Source organism: Globicephala melas, chromosome 3 (assembly GCF_963455315.2).
Source record: "Globicephala melas chromosome 3, mGloMel1.2, whole genome shotgun sequence".
Classification (NCBI taxonomy): Eukaryota; Metazoa; Chordata; class Mammalia; order Artiodactyla; family Delphinidae; genus Globicephala; species Globicephala melas.
In genome coordinates, this window is record NC_083316.1 from 106,012,715 (window position 1) to 106,037,116 (window position 24,402).

Consider the following 24,402-nt stretch of genomic DNA (forward strand, 5'->3'; position numbering starts at 1 on the left):
TCATATTTGAGAGATATTTAGCCAGCAGTGTTTTTCTTAAGAAATAACAGTGAATTGTTCTCAATTTTGACTTAAAGAAAATATAATAAGAAATTCTGGAACTCTTTTCCTATTACTGGTAAAATTAAGTCAAACCATTAAGTTGGGGTTCATGAGCTGTAGAGGTTCTTGGGCTTGTGATTAGGGTGCTTTCACAGATGCCCCTCAGTACCTAAAATAGTGCATTGCACAGAATAGGTACCCAATTTTTTGGCCTGAAATAAACAAATGCATGAATGAATACATCAATTGAGAGGTTCTTGATTCCCACTAGTGCCTGCTTCTGACAGGAGAAGCCAGGGGAAGTATTGATAACATGCCCCTTTCCAGAAGCAAACTACTTCCTTTCTTTTGATTTTTCCTTCTTGACTTTCCTGTTCACCATGTGGAGACAGGAGAGTTGAGCCGGCATGAAGGCCTGTGGTGCTCAGATGCCACAATGCCAGCCAGAAACAGACAGGGGAGGGGTAGCCCTGCTGAAACTACATGGACTAAAGTCCGAGGAAAGGTGTCTCATTGCTAGGAAGGCTGTGTGGCTTTCCTTCCTAGCTGCACTAAGAACCTAGCCACCTACCACCCTACTGCAGAAAAACAGCACCCTTGCAAACCCACGATGTGCTTTAAAGGAGGGAGCCATTTCACTGTATACTGGGGTGGACAGCAAAGGAGGACGCTTCGTAAAGACTGTCATTGAGTCTGATTTTGCTGCCTATGTCATCATGATACTACACTCTGAAAATTCTGTTACATAGATACTGTATCTGAGTATGTTGACAGCCTATCTTTATTATTTACAACTATTTCCAATGATGTTACATTTTCTTAACAACCCAGTGCTTGTCGATGAAACACAGTGAGTCTGCACATACTATGGCAACAGCTTTTCCACTGCTCCTGTGTTCCTTCCTGCCATTGCTTTTTCATCATCAGTACAGATGTCTCTATATTTTTGCCAATTTATTTGATTGTGTGTGAAAAACTAATCTAAGTACTTAAGAATTCATTCTCCTGTTGTATATGTGTCAAATGCTTTAGGAAACAATAAATCAACCTAAGCGAACATGTTCAATTTATAAACGTCCTTACCCTTTTCCCCATGAACCATGAAGATTTTGTATGTCTTTGTCTAAGGACTAATTTTTCAAGTATGTCCAGAGTGCATTATTCCTGAGACTGATTTACCAGATGGTGTTATTAATTGTGTTTTTTTGGTATCTCCTATACTTACTGCCTTAATACCTGTTAGTGTTCGTAAGTTCACCTCTAGAAGCATCTATACTCTTTTCATGTGCAATGTTGTAACTTACTTTCAGAGAACTTTTTAATGAATTATTAATGTTAGGGTAATGGATAAGTCAAAATTTCGTTTGTATAAATATTTTTCAATTTCATTAAGCTGACCCATTTACATCAAAGGAAGTTGAGACCCTCATTGTTATGTTTTATTTCAGAATGATGTAACTTAGTAGAGTCCATAAAACACTGTGTTTCCACAAACATAAGATGCTCACATTTAAACATTTTAACATGTTTAATGCCAGGAGGCATTCCACGATAGATATGTGTGGTTAATAGGGTAGGGGCTCTAGGGTTTGGTTTTTTCCCATAAAAGTCATTTTTAAATTGGTTGTTACATCTTAGACTCAAGAAAATGTGTTATTCTGTACTTTTTTTTTATTGCATAAAACATACTGTAATATGTACCTGGGTATTCTAATTTTTGAGTGATGGTGTAAAACTTTGCAGTGCTTTTCTTCCCTTCTCTTTCCTCCTGTCAGTATAATCAACAATTGTTGAGGTTCAGGAGATGCAGTATGGTATTATTTGCTATTTTGTCGTGAGAATAACTGACACTCACGCATCTGGTTCTTGTTTTGCTGATGCCTCACATGAGTCCTGGGAGAGTGTTTCTTTCTGACATCTCCCCTTATTTAGTCTCTCCTTCTATGAGCAGGTGTGAGTTTTAAAAAGCCACCATCTCTGATATCTATAAATTCAGAATTTGGGGGAGGAACTGTGAGGGGTGGAGAGGCATAAACAGCACACTTGGTGTGCTGATTGAAAGTGTGGGAAAGATGCAGGATAGGTTCCCAACCTAGTCTAGCTCCTCCTTATGTGTCTTTCCAGGTGGTTCATTTTCCAAACCAGAAAGTTCACAGGGAAATCTTCTTAGTGTGCCCGGGGGTCCCTTACTTCCCATTTTCTCATTATGAGGGTCAAGGAGAAGCAGGATAGGACAGGACATTTAGGAGAGCTACTCAGGAGACTAGGAAGCCCATTAATCTGTTTCACAAAGTGTAGGTTTCCTTTAGGGAAGTCCTTAGAACACGAAGAGGCAGCTGCAACTGGGTAGTTTTGATCACTTGTTCATCTCCTCAAGGGCAACAAAGTATATTTCTTGGGAGATGATAGCCTCTGGGCGATAACAATCATGTGTTCACTAATGTACGAATTTTCTTCAGATCTCATCAGACCTTATGTGAAGTAGCTCCTTGGACCCACCTGTGAGGGCTCTCATCCCTAAAACATCATCCCATATTTTCATCTTCACCAATTTTTCTTAACCACCCAGCTTAAAAAACCAACAGCTCCACCAGGTCCTTCTGACTGAGGGACTCAAGGCCTCAGGTCTACCCCATCATTTGCACAAGTCCATTGTACCCAGAGAAAATAGAAGACAATCCTCAATAATCTGACTGAGTCACAGGTGAGTTCACCTCAAAGTAATTGACTCGGCTTTAAAAAATACATAGAGGCAATGCATTTCAGCTCTGACATATAAAGAGCTTGGAAGCTGGTACTCCTATTCTCAAAGAAGAAAAATGCTGAACAAAGTGAAAACCAATGACTTGGATCCATTGGAAAATTGGGGTCACAGGACACACTGCCACTGGGAAATCTGGAGAGTCAAGGTGAATACAGAAATTCACAGTCACAATCAGCTTACTATCTGGAACAGACGCCACTGGAGCCATAAACTGGTAAGAACACTTAAGTGGTAATGCATCTTAATCTAACTGACCTTTATAGATACATTGCCCAACAACAGCACAATTCACATTTTTCTCAGACTTTCATGGAACATTTTGATGAATTGGTGGAGGCCAAGTATGAACTAGCTTGAGAGAGAGAAACTCAGGAGGACCCAGTCTTGGGGGGGACCCAATACTTTTGTCTTTATTACCTCCAGGGACCCTACCCTGTTCTCAAGGTGAAGATCTAAGAAAAATCCTCTCATGTTTCTGGCAGGAGGAGGAGAAAAGTAGCCATTTGGAAATATGCCCACAGTGTTCTCTGTAGCAAAGGCCTACTATCCACAGGAAAGGACTTTATCAGATCTTATCTGACCTGGGGAAGGGCAGTTAGCCAAACCAGCTCTCTCTAGTTCTCCTGTCTAATCTCATGGGAAAAAAAAAAAAGGCTACGAAAAATTTTTGAAGATTACAACCCAAGGACCTACACCCATTCAAGGAATGAGATATTATCATAAGATTACAGAACACTTCAATTTTCCTCATCTTACTGTCATGTGACAAGGGCCCCAGAGAATCAAAACAGGCAAAACTGACAGAACTGCAAGGAGATACAGACAAATCCACATTATAGTTGGAGATTTCCACGCACTTTTTCTTTCCAGCAGCTAAAGAATCAGGAAGGATGCAGTTGAACTAAAAAGCATCATTTATTGCCTGGATCTGATTGACATTTATAGAACACATCACCCAACAACAAAATACACACTTTTCTCAATCTTGCATAGAACACTCATCAAGATAGACCATATTCTGGGTCAGAAAACATACCTTAACAAATTTAAAAAATAGAAATTATTCTGAGATATTTTTTCAGATTGCAATAGAATTATATTAAATTCAGTAAGAAAAAATTAGCTGGAAGACCCCCAAATATTTGGAGATTAGACAACACAGAGATTGACAATAAATGGGTACCCAATACCAAATTCACAAATCACAATTCAAAGATCTAATTCTTACAAATTTTTTATTTTTATTTTTTTGCCTGCAAATTTGAAAGGAAAGGACAATGTGAAATTTTACCTTCCTCTTTTGACCAGGCACCACAGACAGAGAACTGGGAGAGCTGTCTTTGATAAGAATTCTCACCTTTTTCCAGCCTCCACCAGTTTTCCCAGGATCCCATCTGCCGGCTCTAGAGTGAGCAGAGTGTCGCAGTGGGCCTCATCCTGGTCACCAGAAACTGAAGAGGAGGAAAAATAATTTTCCCTCCACACTTTATGGTGAGTGTCGAATTATAGTGGCCACAGTGGAGAACTTTTAACTTAGATAACCTTATCCATTTATGTGGTACCTTACAGAAAAAGTTCTCCACTGTGGCCACTATAATTCAAGATTATCTTTGGTAAGGTTAACCTGCTTATTCAGCTTAAAAACAAAGTTTATTCACCTGAGGCCTAACAGCTGGACCCAGTTCAGCTTAAGTCGGGCCCAATCTGTTCCCACACCTGGTCTGATTTCCAAGCAAGACCCGGTCCGTCCCCAGACCCAGTCTGGTTTCTAAGTCAGACCCAGTCGGACTCAAGCTGGTTTCTGGACCTAGTCTGGAAAAAGAAATACTCAAAGTCTGAAAGCTCATAAAATAACACAAAGCTGCAAAGCTAGAATCCGAGAAGGACTTCCACACGACCTCCGGAGTCTGCAAGAAAGCAGCGAGTTCAAGGGGCTCAACAGGTACCTCTGTTTGCTCGGTGCTCCTGAGGGCCCTTTGGGATCTCCTTCAGTTCCCTCTTCTGACACCCAAACAGTTAAAAGAGAAACTGAGGTACCCAAAACTTTTTAAGAGTTTATTTGAGCAAAAATCAGTTTGAGTCTAGCAGCAACCAATCTAACAGATATAAAAGGCACTCTGAAGAGATGTACAAACTGAAAGACTTTTATAGGCAGAAGGGAGCAGGAACTTGGAAGTTATATGAGGCAAAAAAAAGCAGGCTGGTTAATTGCATAGTTACTTTCCTTAGGGGATGGCAGGGGCCTATCAGGCAGATTACCTACCTAGGGCTGATCAGGTGTTCCTGATGGACTGGTTTAAGATTCTGTTTCTCAGAGAGCTGAAACTATAACTAAGTCGTGGTTTGGTGATGTGGGGCTTAGCATGAGTGACTGCATTTGGGACCTGTTGTCTTTTTTTTAAACAGAACCAAAACTGCCATACTTAAGATTACGGCTAAGATTTGTGTCCTTACTATGTGCTAGGCATTATTCTAAGAGTTACACAAGTGTTTAACACATTTTTATCCTCACAACAATCCCCAAGAGGTGGGTATTTTTATTATTTCTATTTCTGAGATGAGAAAATCCGGGTACAGAAAGGTTAAGTAATTGTCCATGGTACATAGCTAAAGGCAACAGAGGCAGAATTTGAGCCCAAAAGTCTTGATCCCGAACATGTACATTTAACTGCCTTGGAAAAGTCTCTGCATGTATGCAAGGTTTTCTAGGTTACAAACACAGAAATGAAACTGCTGGGTTACAAAGTATGAGCATTTTACTATTTTTAGAGTTACTGTACCAATTTATATTTACACCATCACTAAATGCATGTTTTAGGCCCCGGTCCTCTCCTCGTGCGAAGGGGAACTACTCTGAATGATCTGAACTGGTCGTCTGTACTTGTTGATCACTCAAAGCCCAGGAGGTCTATGCCTTCAGCTACACTTACCACTTCAAGTTTTGTTTTGTTTTATTTTGGTTCTATTATACTTTTTTGAACATGGCTATCTTTCAAATTTTTCTCTTTTATAGGTAATCTTAACTGTTACAACTTTGAGTAGAGAGCATCCTCAAACCATGAACTTTAGCACTACTTGGACCTTCAATTCTATTCATCTTTCACTACAACCACCAATATTTCTTTTCTTAGAAAAAATTTATTTTATTGAAGTAGAGTTAATTTATAATGTTGTGTTAATTTCTGCTGTACAGCAAAGTGATTTAGTTATACATATATATACACATTCTTTTTTATATTCTTTTCCATTATGGTTTAGGATATTGAATATAGTTCCCTTTGCTATACAGTAGGACCATGTTGTTTATGGATTCTATATGTACTAGTTTGCATGTGCTAACCCCAAACTCCCAGTCCATTCCTCCCACACACACCCCTTGCCAACCATAAGTCTGTTCTCTATGTCTGTGAGTCTGTTTCTGTTTCACAGATAAGTTCATTTGTGGCATATTTTAGATTCCACATATAAGTGATATCATATAGTATTTGTCTTTCTCTTTCTGACTTAACTTCACTTAGTATGATAATCTCTAGGTCCATCCATGTTGCTGCAAATGGCATTATTTCATTCTTTTTTATGGCTGAGTAGTATTCCATTTTATATCTGTACCACATCTTTTTTATCCATTCATCTAGACATGTCCTAGATGGACATTTAGGTTGTTCCATGTCTAGACTCTTGTAAATGGTGCCGCTATGAACATTGGGGTGCATGTATCTTTTCAAGTTAGAGTTTTCTCTGGATACATGCCCAGGAGTGGTACTGTTGGATCCTATGGCAATTCTATTTTGAGTTTTTTGAAGAACCTCCATACTGTTTTCCATAGTGGCTACACCAATTTACATTCCCACTAACAGTATGGGAGAGTTTCCTTTTCTCCACATCCTCTCCAAAATTTGTTATTTGTAGACTTTTTCATGATGGCATTCTGACTGGTGTGAGTCTGTACCTCATGGTAGTTTTGATTTGCATTTCTCTAATAATTAGTAATGTTAAGCATCTTTTCATGTGCTTTTTGGACATCTGTATATCTTCTTTGAAGAAATATCTATTTAGTTCTTCTGCCTATTTTTTGAATGGGTATAACCACCAAATATTTCTTAAAACTCTCTCCCTTTGTTCTACTTACCAAGGATTCAACATGTCTTTATTGATCATCTTCTGATGAATAAGACACTGTGCTAGATACAGGGCAAACAAAAACAAATTAGGCAGAATTCCTTGCTCTGAAGAACTTAGAAAGGAATTAGCCACATAAACAACTAATTATAATGAAATTTGATAAATACTGGAATGGAAGTATAATCATATGCTATGAGAATATACATAATAAAGCATTTCTTTTTGCTTTAGGTGGGGCTTAGGGACAGTGACATATATGCTGGGAATTCAAAAAGAAGTAGGATTTTTTTAAACTTTGAGGAGAAAGTGAAGGTGTTTACTGAAAGGGAGGAACATAAACAATTGCTTGAAGGCCTGAACATTCATAGCATATTCATGAATCAGCAAATAGGGTAGTTCAGATGGTGGATCATGGGAATTGGGAAAGAATTTACAGATTATATGACTGAGAAGGTAAGTTGGTCAAAACTTTGGAAGTGGTTGTCTGGAGGTGGCAACTGAGAGGAGAGAGAGAAAGGGTCATAACTCACTACCACCTTCCCAATACAGCTTTTATTGGTTCTGTATGCAGTTTAACTCCACAAATCACTTTTTCCCTTAACAGCTCTTGAAAACTTATACCACTTTTTAGATAATGACTCCTTTTTTTCCAGTATAATGACTTTTTCTCCTAAAATCCACTAAATAAACATACTATGCAAAGTTATATTTCAGCATTATTATTTCAAACAATGGCACACTTACACGTTTATATTATACAACAGTTTCTAGTTAAAGAATATTACTTGGAACGAATTTGAAATGCATGCTACATTTGGATGAACCTTAATGTTGTGCTTTGCCTATGGAGGCCAAGTAAGAGGAATTCAGACGTGTCCTCTTCTGCTACTCTTCATTCTTGTGCATGTATACAATTTCCTCATGTTTGGAAGCACATATTTTTCTACCCAAAGATTCCAGTCTTTTCCATTTATGTCAAAGCCTTTCATATCAGATAGTTATTTTAGGGTTAAAGTCTCACGGGAAAGAGAATTGTCAAGTTCATATGATGCTAACATTAAATGCTTGCCCAATATTCAAACAAGTGACTCTAACTTTTGAAGGATGATATTTCACCCCTCTTCGTCAGCCATCATCAATCTTCCTCCTTGGAGAATATAATAAAACTCATTACATTACTTTATATGTACAAGCAGTATTTATTCACTGTTAAATTGATTATTATTATTTTTTTACATCTTTATTGGACTATAATTGCTTTACAATGGTGTGTTAGTTTCTGATTTATAACACAGTGAATCAGTTATACATATACATATGTTCCCATATCTCTTCCCTCTTGTGTCTCCCTCCCTCCCACCCTCCCTATCCCACCCCTCCAGGTGGTCACAAAGCACCGAGCCGATATCCCTGTGCCATGTGGCTGCTTCCCACTAGCTATCTACCTTACGCTTGTTAGTGTATATATGTCCATGCCTCTCTCTCGCCCTGTCACAGCTCACCCTTCCCCCTCCCCATATCCTCAAGTCCGCTTTCCAGTAGGTCTGTGTCTTTATTCCTGACTTACCCGTAGGTTCTTCATGACATTTTTTTTCTTAAATTCCATATATATGTGTTAGCATACGGTATTTGTCTTTCTCTTTCTGACTTACTTCACTCTGTATGACAGACTCTAGGTCTATCCACCTCATTACAAATAGCTCAATTTCGTTTCTTTTTATGGCTGAGTAATATTCTATTGTATATATGTGCCACATCCTCTTTATCCATTCATCTGATGATGGACACTTAGGTTGTTTCCATCTCCGGGCTATTGTAAATAGAGCTGCAATGAACATTTTGGTACATGACTCTTTTTGAATTATGGTTTTCTCAGGGTGTATGCCCAGTAGTGGGATTGCTGGGTCATATGGTAGTTCTATTGGTAGTTTTTTAAGGAACCTCCATACTTTTCTCCACAGTGGCTGTATCAATTTACTTTCCCACCAGCAGTGCAAGAGTGTTCCCTTTTGTCCACACCCTCTCCAGCATTTATTGTTTCTAGATTTTTTGATGATGGCCATTCTGACTGGTGTGAGATGATATCTCATTGTAGTTTGATTTGCATTTCTCTAATGATTAATGATGTTGAGCATTCTTTCATGTGTTTGTTGGCAGTCTGTATATCTTCTTTGGAGAAATGTCTATTTAGGTCTTCTGCCCATTTTTGGATTGGGTTGTTTGCTTTTTTGTTATTGAGCTGCATGAGCTGCTTGTAAATTTTGGAGATTAATCCTTTGTCGGTTGCTTCATTTGCAAATATTTTCTCCCATTCTGAGGGTTGTCTTTTGGTCTTGTTTATGGTTTCCTTTGCTGTGCAAAAGATTTGAAGTTTCATTAGGTCCCATTTGTTTATTTTTGTTTTTATTTCCATTTCTCTAGGAGGTGGGTCAAAAAGGATCTTGCTGTGATTTATGTCATAGAGTGTTCTGCCTATGTTTTCCTCTAAGAGTTTGACAGTTTCTGGCCTTAGATTTAGGTCTTTAATCCATTTTGAGCTTATTTTTGTGTATGGTGTTAGGGAGTGATCTAATCTCATACTTTTGCATGTACATGTCCAGTTTTCCCAGCACCACTTATTGAAGAGGCTGTCCTTTCTCCACTGTACATCCTGCCTCCTTTATCAAAGATAAGGTGACCATATGTGCATGGGTTTATCTCTGGGCTTTCTATCCTGTTCCATTGATCTATCTTTCTGTTTTTGTGCCAGTACCATACTGTCTTGATTACTGTAGCTTTGTAGTATAGTCTGAAGTCAGGGAGCCTGATTCCTCCAGCTCTGTTTTTCATTCTCAAGATTACTTTGGTTATTCGGGGTCTTTTGTGTTTCCATACAAACTAAAATTTTTTATTCTAGTTCTGTGAAAAATGCCAGTGGTAGTTTGATAGGGATTGCATTGAATCTGTAGATTGCTTTGGGTAGTAGAGTCATTTTCAAAATGTTGATTCTTCCAATCCAAGAACATGGTATATCTCTCCATCTATATGTATCATCTTTAATTTCTTTCATCAGTGTCTTATAATTTTCTGCATACAGGTCTTTTGTCTCCTTAGTTAGGTTGACTCCTAGATATTTTATTCTTTTTGTTACAATGGTAAATGGGAGTGTTTTCTTGATTTCACTTTCAGATTTTTCATCATTAGTGTATAGGAATGCAAGAGATTTCTGTGCATTAATTGTGTATCCTGCTACTTTACCAAATTCATTGATTAGTTCTAGTAGTTTTCTGGTAGCATCTTTAGGAGTCTCTGTGTATAGTATCATGTCATCTGCAAACAGTGACAGCTTTACTTCTTCTTTTCCGATTTGGATTCCTTTTATTTCCTTTTCTTCTCTGATTGCTGTGGCTAAAACTTCCAAAACTATGTTGAATAAGAGTGGTGAGAGTGGGCAAACTTGTCTTGTTCCTGATCTTAGTGGAAATGCTTTCAGTTTTTCACCATTGAGGACGATATTGGCTGTGGGTTTGTCATATATGGCCTTTATTATGTTGAGGAAAGTTCCCTGTATGCCTACTTTCTGCAGGGTTTTTATCATAAATGGGTGTTGAATTTTGTCAAAAGCTTTCTCTGCATCTATTGAGATGCTCATATGGTTTTTCTCCTTCAATCTTTTAATATGGCTTATCACATTGATTGTTTTGTGTAAATTGAAGAATCCTTCCATTCCTGGAATAAACCCCACTTGATCATGGTGTATGATCCTTTTAATGTGCTGTTGGATTCTGTTTGCTAGTATTTTGTTGAGGATTTTTGCATCTATGTTCATCAGTGATATTGGCCTGTAGTTTTCTTTCTTTGTGACATCCTTGTCTGGTTTTGGTATCAAGGTGATGGTGGCCTCGTACAATGAGTTTGGGAGTGTTCCTCCCTCTGCTATATTTTGGAAGAGTTTGAGAAGGATAGGTGTTAGCTCTTCTCTAAATGTCTGATAGAATTCGTCTGTGAAGCCATCTGGTCCTGGGCTTTTGTATGTTGGAAGATTTTTAATCACAGTTTCAATTTCAGTGCTTGTGATTGGTCTGTTCATATTTTCTATTTCTTTCTGATTCAGTCTTGGCATGTTGTGCCTTTCTAAGAATTTGTCCATTTCTTCCAGGTTGTCCATTTTATTGGCATAGAGTTGCTTGTAGTAATCGCTCATGATACTTTGTATTTCTGCAGTGTCAGTTGTTACTTCTCCTTTTTCATTTCTAATTCTATAGATTTGAGTCTTCTCCCTTTTTTTCTTGATGAGTCTGGCTAATGGTTTATCAATTTTGTTTATCTTCTCACAGAACCAGCTTTTAGTTTTATTGATCTTTGGTATCATTTCCTTCATTTCTTTTTCATTTATTTCTGATCTGATTTTTTATGATTTCTTTCCTTCTTCTAACTTCGGGGTTTTTTTGTTCTTCTTTCTCTAATTGCTTTAGGTGCAAGGTTAGGTTGTTTATTCGAGATGTTTCCTGCTTCTTAAGGTGGGCTTGTATTGCTATAAACTTCCCTCTTAGAACTGCTTTTGCTGCATCCCATAGATTTTTGGTCCTCTTGTCTCCATTGTCATTTCTTTCTAGGTATTTTTAAATTTCCTCTTTGATTTCTTCAGTGATCACTTCGTTATTAAGTAGTGTATTGTTTAGCCTCCATGTGTTTGTATTTTTTACAGATCTTTCCCTGTGATTGATATCTAGTGTCATATCGTTCTGGTCAGAAAAGATACTTGATACGATTTCAATTTTCTTAAATTTACCAAGGCTTGACTTGTGACCCAAGATATGATCTATCCTGGAGAATGTTCCATGAGCACTTGAGAAAAATGTGTATTCTGTTGTTTTTGGATGGAATGTCCTATAAATATCAATTAAATGCATCTTGTTTAATGTATCATTTAAAGCTTGTGTTTCCTTATTTATTTTCATTTTGGATGATCTGTCCATTGGTGAAAGTGGGGTGTTAGAGTCCCCTACTATGAATGTGTTACTGTCGATTTCCCCTTTTATGGCTGTTAGTATTTGCCTTATGTATTGAGGTGCTCCTATATTGGGTGCATAAATATTTACAATTGTTATATCTTCTTCTTGGATCGATCCCTTGATCATTATGTAGTGTCCTTATTTGTGTCTTCTAATAGTCTTGATTTTAAAGTCTATTTTGTCTGATATGAGAATTGCTACTCCAGCTTTCTTTTGGTTTCCATTTGCATGAAATATCTTTTTCCATCCCCTTACTTTCAGTCTGTATGTGTCTCTAGGTCTGAAGTGGGTCTCTTGTAGACAGCAAATATATGGGTCTTGATTCTGTATCCATTCAGCCAATCTGTGTCTTTTGGTGGGAACATTAAATCCATTTACATTTAAGGTAATTATCAGTATGTATGTTCCTATTCCCATTTACAAAATTGTGTGGGTTCATTATTGTAGGTCTTTTCCTTCTCTTGTGTGTCTTGCCTAGAGAAGTTCCTTTAGCAGTTGTATTAAAGCTGGTTTGGAGGTGCTGAACTCTCTCAGCTTTTGCTTGTCTGTAAAGGTTTCAATTTCTCCATCAAATCTGAATGAGATCCTTGCTGTGTAGAATAATCTTGGTTTCAGGTTTTTCTCCTTCATCACTTTAAATATGTCCTGCCACTCCCTTCTGGCTTGCAGAGTTTCTGCTGAAAGATCAGCTGTTAACCTTATGAGGATTCCCTTTTGTATTATTTGTTGTTGTTCCCTTGATGCTTTTAATATGTTTTCTTTGTATTTAATTTTTGACAGTTTGATTAATATGTGTCTTGGCATATTTCTCCTTGGATTTATCCTGTATGGGACTCTCTGTGCTTCTTGGACTTGATTAACTACTTCCTTTCCCATATTAGGGAAGTTTTCAACTATAATCTCTTCAAATATCTTCTCAGTCCCTTTCTTTTTCTCTTCTTCTTCTGCAACCCCTATAATTCGAATGTTGGTGCAATTAATGTTGTCCCAGAGGTCTCTGAGACTGTCCTCAGTTCTTTTCATTCTTTTTTCTTTATTCTGCTCTGCAGTAGTTATTTCAACTCTTTTATCTTGCAGGTCACTTATCCGTTCTTCTGCCTCAGTTATTCTGCTATTGGTCCCATCTAGAGTATTTTTAATTTCATTTATTGTGTTGTTCATCATTGTTTGTTTTATCTTTAGTTCTTCTAGGTCCTTGTTAAATGTTTCTTGCATTTTGTCCATTCTATTTCCAAGATTTTGGATCATCTTTACTATCAGTATTCTGAATTCTTTTTCAGGTAGACTGACTATTTCTTCTTCATTTGTTAGGTCTGGTGGGTTTTTATCTTGCTCCTTCATCTGCTGTGTGTTTTTCTGTCTTCTCATTTTGCTTATCTTACTGTGTTTGGGGTCTCCTTTTTGCAGGCTGCAGGTTCGTAGTTCCTGTTGTTTTTGGTGTCTGTCCCCAGTGGCTAAGGTTGGTTCAGTGGGTTGTGTAGGCTTCCTGGTGGAGGGGAGTAGTGCCTGTGTTCTGGTGGATGAGGCTGGATCTTGTCTTTCTGGTGGGCAGGTCCCCGTCTGGTTGTGTGTTTTGGAGTGTCTGTGGACTTATGATTTTAGGCAGCATCCCTGCTAATGGGTGGGGTAGTGTTCCTGTCTTGCTAGTTGTTTGGCATAGGGTGTCCAGCACTGTAGCTTGCTGGTCATTGAGTGAAGCTGGGTGCTGGTGTTGAGATGTAGATCTCTGGGAGATTTCTGCCGTTTGATATTATGTGGAGCTGGGAGGTCTCTTGTGGACCAGTGTCCTGAAGTTGGCTCTCCCACCTCAGAGGCCCAGCACTGACTCCTGGCTGCAGCACCAAGAGCCTTTCATCCACACGGCTCAGAAAAAAAGGGAGAAAAAGTAGAAAGAAAGAATTAGTAGAAGTAGAAAGAAAGAAAGGAAGGAAGGAAGAAAGAAAGGAAGAAAGAAAGGAGGGAGGGAGGAAGGAAGGAAGGAGGGAAGGAAGGAAAAAAGAAAGAAAGAAGATAAAGTAAAATAAAATAAGGTAAAATATAATAAAATTATTAAAATAAAAAATAATTATTAAGAAAAAAGGGAAAAAAAAACCAAAAAAAAAAAAAAACAAAAAACGGACGGATAGACCCCCTAGGACATATTGTGGAAGCAAAGCTATACAGCATAAATCTTGCTCTCAAAGTCCACCTCCTCAATTTGGGATGATTCCTTGTCTATTCATGTATTCCACAGACATCAAGTTGATTGTGGAGCTTTAATCCGCTGCTTCTGAGGCTGCTGGGAGAGATTTCCCTTTCTCTTCTTTGTTCTCACAGCTCCCAGGGGCTCAGCTTTGGATTTGGCCCCGCCTCTGTGTGTAGGTCACCGGAGGGCATCTGTTTTTCGCTCAGACAGGACGGGGTTAAAGGAGCCGCTGATTCGGGGCCTCTGGCTCACTCAGGCCGGGGGTGGGAGGGGCACGGAGTGTGGGGCGGGCCTGCGGCGGTAGAGGCCGGCGTGACGTCGTACCAGCGTGAGGGCTCCGTGCGTGCGTTCTCCTGGGGAAGTAGTTCCTGGATCCTGGGACCCTGGCAGTGGCGGGCTGGACAAGCTCCCCGGAAAGGGGGTGTGGATAGTGACCTGTTCTCGCACACAAGCTTCTTGGTGGCGGCAGCAGCAGCCTTAGCGTCTCATGCCTGTCTCTGGGGTCCGCGCTTTTAGCCGCGGCTCACGCCCGTCTTTGGAGCTCCTTTAAGCAGCGCTCTTAATTCCCTCTTCTCGCGCACCAGGAAACAAAGAGGGAAGAAAAAGTCTCTTGCCTCTTCGGCAGCTCCAGACTTTTCCCCGGACTCCCTCCCGGCCACCCGTGGCACACTAACCCCTTCAGGCTGTGTTCACGCCGCCAACCCCAGTCCTCTCCCGGAGCTCCAACCGAAGGCCGAGCCTTAGCTCACAGCCCCGCCCGCCCCGGCGGGTGAGCAGACAAGCCTCTCAGGCTGGTGAGTGTCGTTCGGCCCTGATACTCTGTGCGAGAATCCCTCCGCTTTGCCCTCTGCACCCCTGTAGCTATGCTCTCCTCCCTGTCTCCGAAGCTTTCCCCCTCAGCCACCCGCAGTCTCTGCCCACGAAGGGGCTTCTTAGTATGTGAAAACCTTTCCTCCTTCACAGCTCCCTCCCAGAGGTGCAGGTCCTGCCCCTATTCTTTTGTCTCTGTTTATTCTTTTTTCTTTTGCCCTACCCAGGTACGTGGGGGGGGGGGGGGTTTCTTGCCTTTTGGGAGGTCTGAGGTCTTCTGCCAGCGTTCAGTAGGTGTTCTGTAGGAGTTGTTCCACGTGTAGATGTATTTCTGGTGTATCTCAGCAGACTCCGTGGCTTCGTCCTCTCCAGAAGCAGGAACAGCCGGCACAGGATTCTCAAGGCTGACTGGACTGGCACCAGGACCCAATTTCATTTCAACGCACATCGCAGGAAGCCGGCGCCGACTGGGGACACGGTAAATTGATTATTTTTATAAACATGTTTTTATTATTCAATTGATATATTATCTGAGAAAAATGTTGGATATATTAGATTGGTATGGACACATTGCATGTTTTTATATTTAACAACTTTTCACTTAGTGGCATTATTTTTAGGAATAAGTTAAGGCCATTACAGGAGGAATAGGTGCATTTGGATTTCACATAAGACCTTGTTTGTGAGAGCACAACTAATAAAAAATTGCAGTTTACTTCTGTAGGTTGACAAGTTTATGCCTGTTATATCTGATTGCAAGAAAATAATTCAATTCTAAACACTGAAGCAAAAACAGATAATTTTTTGGAAGAAAATTGTTTCAGTTATTTCATCAAAGAATGTTCTAAACAACCAGTCTGAGACGGTAACGGTGAGCGCTGCTGGGCATCCCAGTAGCCAGCAATCCAGGACCATCTTTTTATTTGTCCGACTGTTCTTGTCTGCTTAATTCTTGTCTCTGCATCAGATTCAAATTCCAAGGAGAGATATCTAATAGCCATGGACTGGTTTATTCCTATACTTCAGTGACTACTTTGAATGGGAGACAGTTTCCCAGAGTAGGTTTTTTAACTATAAAAATGAGGAAAGTGCTTGATATAGGAAACACAACAGATGCCCACCAGATTTTGTCAATACCCTACCAGAACGTGTACACAGACACACACACACACACACACACACGGACATATTTTCCTCCGCATGTAAATATTTAAAAATCCCTTCAGCTGACATAATGGATCTATCTCCAACAGAAAATGCTCTCAGCGCTGTAGAGCAGACTAACCAAATGATAACCATTTAGTGCATTCAGGTTCAAGTCTGGAATCTCTGGATTATCGATCATCCTTGTTTCTGCAGCTAGTCATAAGGCTTTACCAGCTATTTATGTCTTCCCTTCGCAACCCTTTGTATGCGTTGTTGTGGTTGTTGTTGTTTTTCTAAACACCTTTTAAACAGTGGTGACCTTCTGGTGAACAGTCACATGGGACATAAATATTATTAGCCCTGGTCTATTCTGAGAGCGCCATTCAGGCAAACTGTTGGCCAGTGTCTATGCATCAGTGTAGAAACTCTTCTTTTGTTATGTTATAAGAAACTCTTCTTATGTTATAAGAAACTCTTCTTATGTTATAAGAAGAGGTGCAATTCAAAAGACTGCCCATTGGAAGGATTGTCTTTCTCCACTGTCTTCCAGGGCCACAAGTAAGTAGGACCATAATTCAATAGAAGATTATATTAGCTGTTGGAGAAAAGCTTGGAGAACCATCTGAAAACTAAACCAGATTTCATCCTTGGTCATCCAATCAAAAGGAATTGCCAATAAATCTATTGATATGGGTTTAGGAAGAAGTTCATCTTTGAAATGTTTGACATGAAATCTCTGAAATTCTCCCACGTGGCAGACTACTTGCTATTCACCGAAATAATTATTCTTTTATTCTTCCTGGATTATTTCCAGGTTATGTCTAGCAGCTTCCTTTGTAGTTAGTTAGGTGTGATCATGTGACTGTGATCTAGCTAATGAAATGTAAGCTATCAATACCATTTTCAGGGGAAGGTGTTTAAGAAATCTTGTGCTTCTTTTGCAGTCTTACATCTTCCCTGCTGTCACATAGATGCAGAGGATAACAATGTTCTAGGGAATGGCAGAGATTTAAGAGGCAAAAGTGCTGAATCTCTGAGTCACTATGTGAATGAATGCCACCATCCAGGAATACCCATACTTGACTGTCAAATGAGCAAGAAATCCACTGCTATTGGGTTAAATGCCTGAAGTTTGCATGTATTATGGAAATTAGTATATTAGACCCTGGACTGAGGAACACTGATGTCTTGCATTTGGCCCTTCCTACTATAAACCTTTACCCTGTGGGTCAGTGAGCTAGTGTAGGGATTCTGCCAGTGGCCAAAGATGTCCATTCAAATATACACCAATAAACTAAGAAAATAATCGTTGGATGGGTTTGTTCCACTGGCCTTGGGCAAGTACTCCATTTTGGCACTTATCCTATTAGCCTTACTCTGTCAGACCATGATGATTTAATGGGTTTCTGGAACTAAGATTAGCTCAGTATCCAATACTACCTAAAAGGTTTTGGTGATTCCCTTCCTTGCTTTTTCACAGTGCCGAGTATCTTAAATTTCTTTGGGGAAGACTGGGAGGAAGGACTAGAGAACCTATGTATGGTGTTACAGTAAATCCTTCCTTAACATGTGTGATTTTGACCTTATTCAAGGGCCTCTAATTTTGGAAAATGGGCTCAGAGGCCATGACTCTGTAGTGTGGTTAGCTTAAGTTGGTCTCTAGAATATTTTTGATTATACAGAACTAGTAAAATCTTACTACCTATTACTTCTATAGTTCCACGATTAACACACTTCAGCTAGAGGTCTCTGTGGGTCTGGCATTCTTGGAACTAGCATGATCATGTTGACTCTGTTTTTGATATGAAAACCAGGGATGACATTTGACTAGTACACACCGGAACTTTGTAGTGGCCAGTATCCATTTTGATTCTTGGTGCCTGTGCTCTATTGCTCATTAACTATTTTGACTTTACCCCTGATGATAAAGATGTATACTATACTTCAGCCACTATCTGAACTTGGCAGCCCAGAGATCTTCCCATTCCTATTTTTATCAAAAACCCAATTATGATGGTTGAGGACTAGTTGGGATGATGTGTTTATCTCAGAGGATATATAGTATAGAAAAATTAAGTTACATAGTTTTAAATGTAAAAAATTGTATCAATTACAATAAATTTTATTAAATATTATAAACCAGATTATTTAATTAAATGCTACTAATGAAAACTTTCTACTCTTCACGTTCCCAGAAAGAAACATAAGATTGGCCACCATGGAAAAGCCACACTTTGCTGATATTACTTGCATGTGTTTGTGCAACTTTTACAAGTTCATTAATTTAGATCTTTTTTTCTCTAAACATTTCTGTAAAAACTAATATTCCAGGGAGCTCTGAACCCAGTACTCTGCCACTTACCTCCATGTACACATATACCCTACTATGAGATGCATACGGAAAAGATACAGACACAATTGGAGGCTCACTAAAAATGTTTTAAGGTCATTCCTAGTGCATCTATTTTATTTTTTTCAGTTATTAAGGGCTTTGTAATGTGTTGAGAGTCAAAAAGTGGGGGAAGAATGATGAGCTTGAGGATAGTGATAAATGGTTGAAACTTTACCCTTAGCTTTGGGAAATTGGAAATACAATGGATGGGTAAAATGACTACTAATCGGCAATAAACCTCCTTTTTCACACAGCTAAGAAATAATGATCTTGGGGACTTCCTTGGCGGTCCAGTGGTTAGGACTTCACCTTCCAATGCAGGAGGTATGGGTTCCATCCCTGGTCAGGGACCTAAGATCCCACATGCCTCATGGCTAAAAAAACAAAACATAAAACGGAAGCAATATTGTAACAAACTCAATAAAGACTTTAAAAATGGTCCACATAAAAAAATCTTAAAAAAAAAAAAAAAGAAAGAATGATCTTGAATAGAATTGAAGCCAAAGTACCGTGAGGTTTTGCTCCTTCTGCTGTGCCATGTTGCCTGCCATGGGTTTCACAGCTCATTACATCAGTCTGGACTTATGTAGTCAATAAAATGATGTTTGCTCCAGATATTACGATGGATTTACAATAGTGGACTTTGAATAAATATTCTTTTTCATTGATATCCCAGTTCTGAGTAATCAGGGAAAATGGTGAGATTGTGGCTGATGCCCAGGGGCTGCAGTACTGAAAGTAAAATGTAGTAGAAGCCTTCCTTAGATCTCAGAGTGAGTAGCATGTACCAATACAACATGAAAAATCATAGATCCTGTGTGGTTTTCTTTAGTGCTACACAGGAGTGAAAGAAATGGCATAACTTATCACATACTCAAAGGAAAGGTAAAAGGATTTGTTTTTCTGGTATTGAAATTTTTCTATGGTTAAAACACCAGTTTTACAATGTTGTAGAACAAACACTGTGAAGACTCTGTATCTTATCATTGGCATGACAGTTTTGTCACTCTGTGTGGGAATGTGAAACTGTCATACAATATTACTTCACACAAGATTAACAACCCTCACTCCTTTGTCGAGACAATACCTGAAATAGAGAATCAACTATTATTCTTTTCCAGTTAGGCTGGACAGAACAATGAAATCTGAGTGATTATCATTGTCTTTTCTTTTAAAAAGGACCAAATATGGTAGTAGTCTTTGAAAAGTCTCTTTATGTTCAACTCCAGGCAGCTCAGATCTTCTATAAAAACTCCAGCACTTACTGAGTCCCCTAAGAGTGATCAGCTGAAGATGTGTAATATGAAACTTCTGTGCGAATTGTTAACTTCCCTCAGATGGGGCAAACCACAGTGTCTTTTAATGCACTAATGGTATCAAAATGCATAAACATCAAATGCAACTGCACTCTCACATTTGATACCAATCTGGTATTTTAATAATGAATTATAATGCAGGGCACGAGGGAAATTATAGCATATCCTCACATCCAGCTTACTACTGCTTGACAATTTCATAAAGGCTTCTTTCAATCAAACCCCTCTTCCCAGGTTTGAATAATAGGATCATAACAAAGAGATAAGGCAAAAATTAGAATTTAGGGCTCCCCCATATTAATGACTAATGGATTTCCCATATCCCATTAAACACTTTAACCATTGCTCATTGGCTCACAGGGAATATTACTTTCCCTCTAGTCTCAAACGAAATATAAATAATAAAAGTACTTTAGGAAACTTCTTTTCAGGATCTGCTCTTAACTCATATTAACACTCATGGAAAGTTATGCAACTACTGGACTTTGAAAGACAAATGGAACCTTTAAACACCTTTTTTTTTTTTTTTTTTTTTGTGCGGTACGCGGGCCTCTCCTGCGGCCTCTCCCGTTGCAGAGCACAGGCTCCGGACGCGCAGGCTCAGCAGCCATGGTTCACGGGCCTAGCTGCTCCGCGGCATGAGGGATCTTCCCGGACTGGGGCACGAACCCGTGTCCCCTTCATCAGCAGGCGGACTCTCAACCACTGCACCACCAGGGATGCCCTTTTTCTTTTTTTTTAATGCAAAGTTCCAGCTATGAGATTTGACCATAAAAAGCCTTCACAATATTGTGGTTCAAATGCTTTCATTCATAATTTCATAACTTTCATCAATATTTTGTATTAAAATGGAAAAATTAATACCCTATACTTTTCCTAAGAACATATCTTAGTTGCTAAAAATTTTACAGAATTAAAATGTCAGACTTGGAAGGGTCATACAGATACACAGTCTTCCAGACAAACAAAGTTTTCACTTATTTCCTCATAGTTCACAAAATACAGAAGAGAGAAAATTATTTTAAAAATATGCATAGTAGTACAATTTCTGTTGCTATAGTGTTTTTATAACAATCCTAAAAGGGAACTTCAAACCCTTCATATCTCATCGTTTTAATAAATGAAATGAATCCAGAATTTCAACAGACTTATCGCATCTATAACTTCCACCACATCTATTTTAAGAATGAATTAACCCAACACCATTTGTATCCTTTCTCTTCCATATCTTTTAAGCTAAAGCATACTGAAGAATTGACAATTCTAAAAATATTTTCCCAAATTAGATATATTGATGATATACTTGATTCTAATATATGTTATTGGGGTTGCCGGTGAAAGTAGCTATCTTGTAAAATGGAATTTGGTGACATATTCACAAATGTTTCACATTTGTCGATTGCACAGTAATTTTCCTACTTAGGCTTCAGAGAAAACATATAACATCCACTAAAACTTTCATTTCTACTTGAAGTGCAGAAGAATTCTCAGAGAAGACAAGTTTGGAGGTCTTTGCATTTTCAGTACAAATGTGCATTTCTCTTCTGAAATAGTGTATGATTTCAGGCCTCAATTTTAAACAACAAAAAAAGCATTAGAATGAAAAGATGAAATGTGTGGTCAACCAGGGGCTGACAATGTGAATTTCAGGTTTCCAGAAAACCAAAAGAAAACAAGGGATTTTCCTGAGAAAAATTAGGCTGAATGTTTGTATATAAAGTTTACTGTTTATAACCCCTGGGTGTGGTAGAAGGGTCAGGAAAGCTCCATTCTTTTCAAAGGTGGTAGATTCTTATTTCTTTAATGTCAAATGACAAAGTGAAATTTCAAAATGTAGTAAACCTATCTTCCATATTCCATAATGTTTTATCTTCATCAGTCTGCTAGGCTACTTCTGGCTTAACATGATAAATGAATGAATGAATGAATGAATGAATAAATAAGGTATTGCTTTAGTATACTAGTAGAACTTGAAGGTCTTGGGGCCAGGAATGAGACTCTAGAAAACAAAACTGAAGAATATCTTATTGCCTACAAAATGTGTCTACCTATGGAGTGGAAAATAATAATAGAAAAGCACCCAAACTTATGAATCATTCATTCATTCAGAGGTTTTTAATTGTTTACTGGGTACTAGATAGGCTGACATTGAAGAGCATACAGTCTACTGCCTTGGGGATACTGACAAACAGGAAATTACAATTTGACAATGGTCTTTTCAGAGCTTCAGACACAGTGCTAAGGTTTGAGCAATCATCGAGGCTTCTGGCCTAGGCGATATCTGAGTTGCAGTTAGGAGGGGCAGATTTAGCTAGGGGAATAATTGTATGGAGAAAAAGACATTCAAAACACAGTGCCTCCTTTCCCCCAGGCAAAGCCTCAGGCACAAGGAAACAGGATAGTTTGGGGAAATGCAGGTGGAACTGCAAGGCAACAAGTGTCAAAAATGACACTCCATTGTCGGTAGAGGATTACATTCTGTATGGCCTTGAGGATATGCTAAGGTACATGGACTTCTTCCTAAGGCAGTGGGTAGCCATTGAATAATTTTAAGCAGAAGAATGATCTGTTTTAAGAAAGTCATTTCGGTGTGCTGTGGAGTCAACAGGTATACTCTTGAGGGTGGAGCAAGGGGGGTTGATGTTCCAGAGGGCTTGAGGGGCTACTGCTCGCAATTCTTGTGTGATATCATGAGGGTCTGCTCAAGGGAATGGAGAGAAGTGGACAGCTTTGAGAGGACTGGTGAGGAGGGGAGAGGTAGGTACCTAAGTCAATTCCATTTATTTGCTTTGGGGGACCTGGCTGATAGTATTGAGAGAGGGAGTGCAGGGGAAGGCTGGTGCTCACGAGGCATGTCTGAAATAGAGATCGCATTTGGGCACCACACTGCCTTGCTGTACATTCAAATGAATTCAGCTGAATCTGGCTGAGGGAATAGCTGGCCAGGCCCAAAGCTTTATTTCCGTTGCTAGACTTAGACTAACAGAGGAACGTTGAATTATTGGCCTCTGTGAAGCCACTGACTCCAGAGGAGAAATTCTCCCTTCAGCAATGTTGGGCACTAGTCCATTTGGAACAAAAAAGCTGGAAGAGGAAAAGACAAAAACTTCATTTGGATATTGTAAAAGGAAAGAAGATATTTCAAAATTGTCTACGTAAAGAGGAGTTAATACAAGTATTACACTCTGTAGCAAAATCTGTTTTATGTATAGTCGTTAAATTGTAAAGAAAAGTTATTTATGTGGACAGTTTACACGGTTTTTGAGTTTGTGCCTTGATTTACAAAAGTTCACTTTGTAGACTTGTTTTCCTCCATTGTCTTGCTAAATGTAATTCTCAATTCTGTGCTGTTTTCAAAAATTAATTAGTCATACCTAATTTGGGGATTCCATTAGTGGCAGCATCCCTGCACTTAATTACTTACTATCTGTTGAATGACTCTATTTGTTTTGGGGCATCTAAGACAGGGAAGGTCCTTTGGGAGCCATGAATCCCTGAAATTATATACAAAACTTGTGCATGGGTAGTTGACACCTTTGTCAAACAGTGAGTGCACTGGAGTTGGTGCTTGGACAGGCATGGGGTCAGGCTTTTCCAGGTCTCAGTTGTAAATCCTGTGATGTTGCCTCCTTTCTCTTTTCTCTCATTTATATTAGCTTGAGGCAGAGACTTTGGCTCAATATTATCTGACTTTCTGACGTATTTGGTTCCTGGCTGCAGGCAGAAAGGGTCTCTTCTAACAAAGCCATATATTCTTCCCTTCCTGCTTTCAGACGGGCTAGCGCTGATGAAGTGGCTGTCTCTTCTAAAGTAGTGAAGCAGTTGTGTCTCACTTGGCTCGTGATTGCAGGTAATGGAAAATAATTCTGTCTAATTTAAGGAGAAGGAATTTATTAGAAGGATATAAGGTAGGAGGCAAAGAGAGGCCAGGAAGTGGGAGCACAGGCAGGGTCTCGCCTCTGAAATGCTCTGGTTAGGGCACTGCCACCGGCCCTACGTCCACTGTTGACAGTGTACTGACAGTAAGGCTATTATCACTACCCATCCCTGCCACTGACACTGCACCATAAAGTTCATCTCTGCATCACTCACTGGAGGTACAAAAGCTGGGGAAAAGAGCTCAGCACCTGAGACTAGGCACGTGTACCTGTGGTTGCTGCTGCGGCAAGACGAGGGTTCCTGTGTATCAGGAGGTGGGCCGTGTTTCTCTCCAGGGCTCACACAATGAGGATCCCTCCTAACTGGAAGGGGTTTGTGTAGCCAACAAATGACAAATATTCATTACAGTTTATTCTCTTGGCTACCTCTATTTGTTCTTCTGCACATATTTACATTACAAAATACCTTCACCCAACATAATGTAACTATTCCACATACAACTTACAATGTGTTTCTTCCTTCTGCAATGGGAGGAAGCCCAAAGTGACTCAAGCTCCAAATCCAGAATCTCTGGGTGATGTGTCTATTTTCTCTAGTTTTGTACAATCCCACTTCAGAATTCTGCCACTAGTGACAGGATTACATCATTAATTACTCCCAACAAATCTCCTCAAGAAAAGGAAGCTTTATTAAAATGTGTAGATAAAGCCATGTCTCAACAGGGAAGAAGAAAATAGGTAGAGGCATTAGTT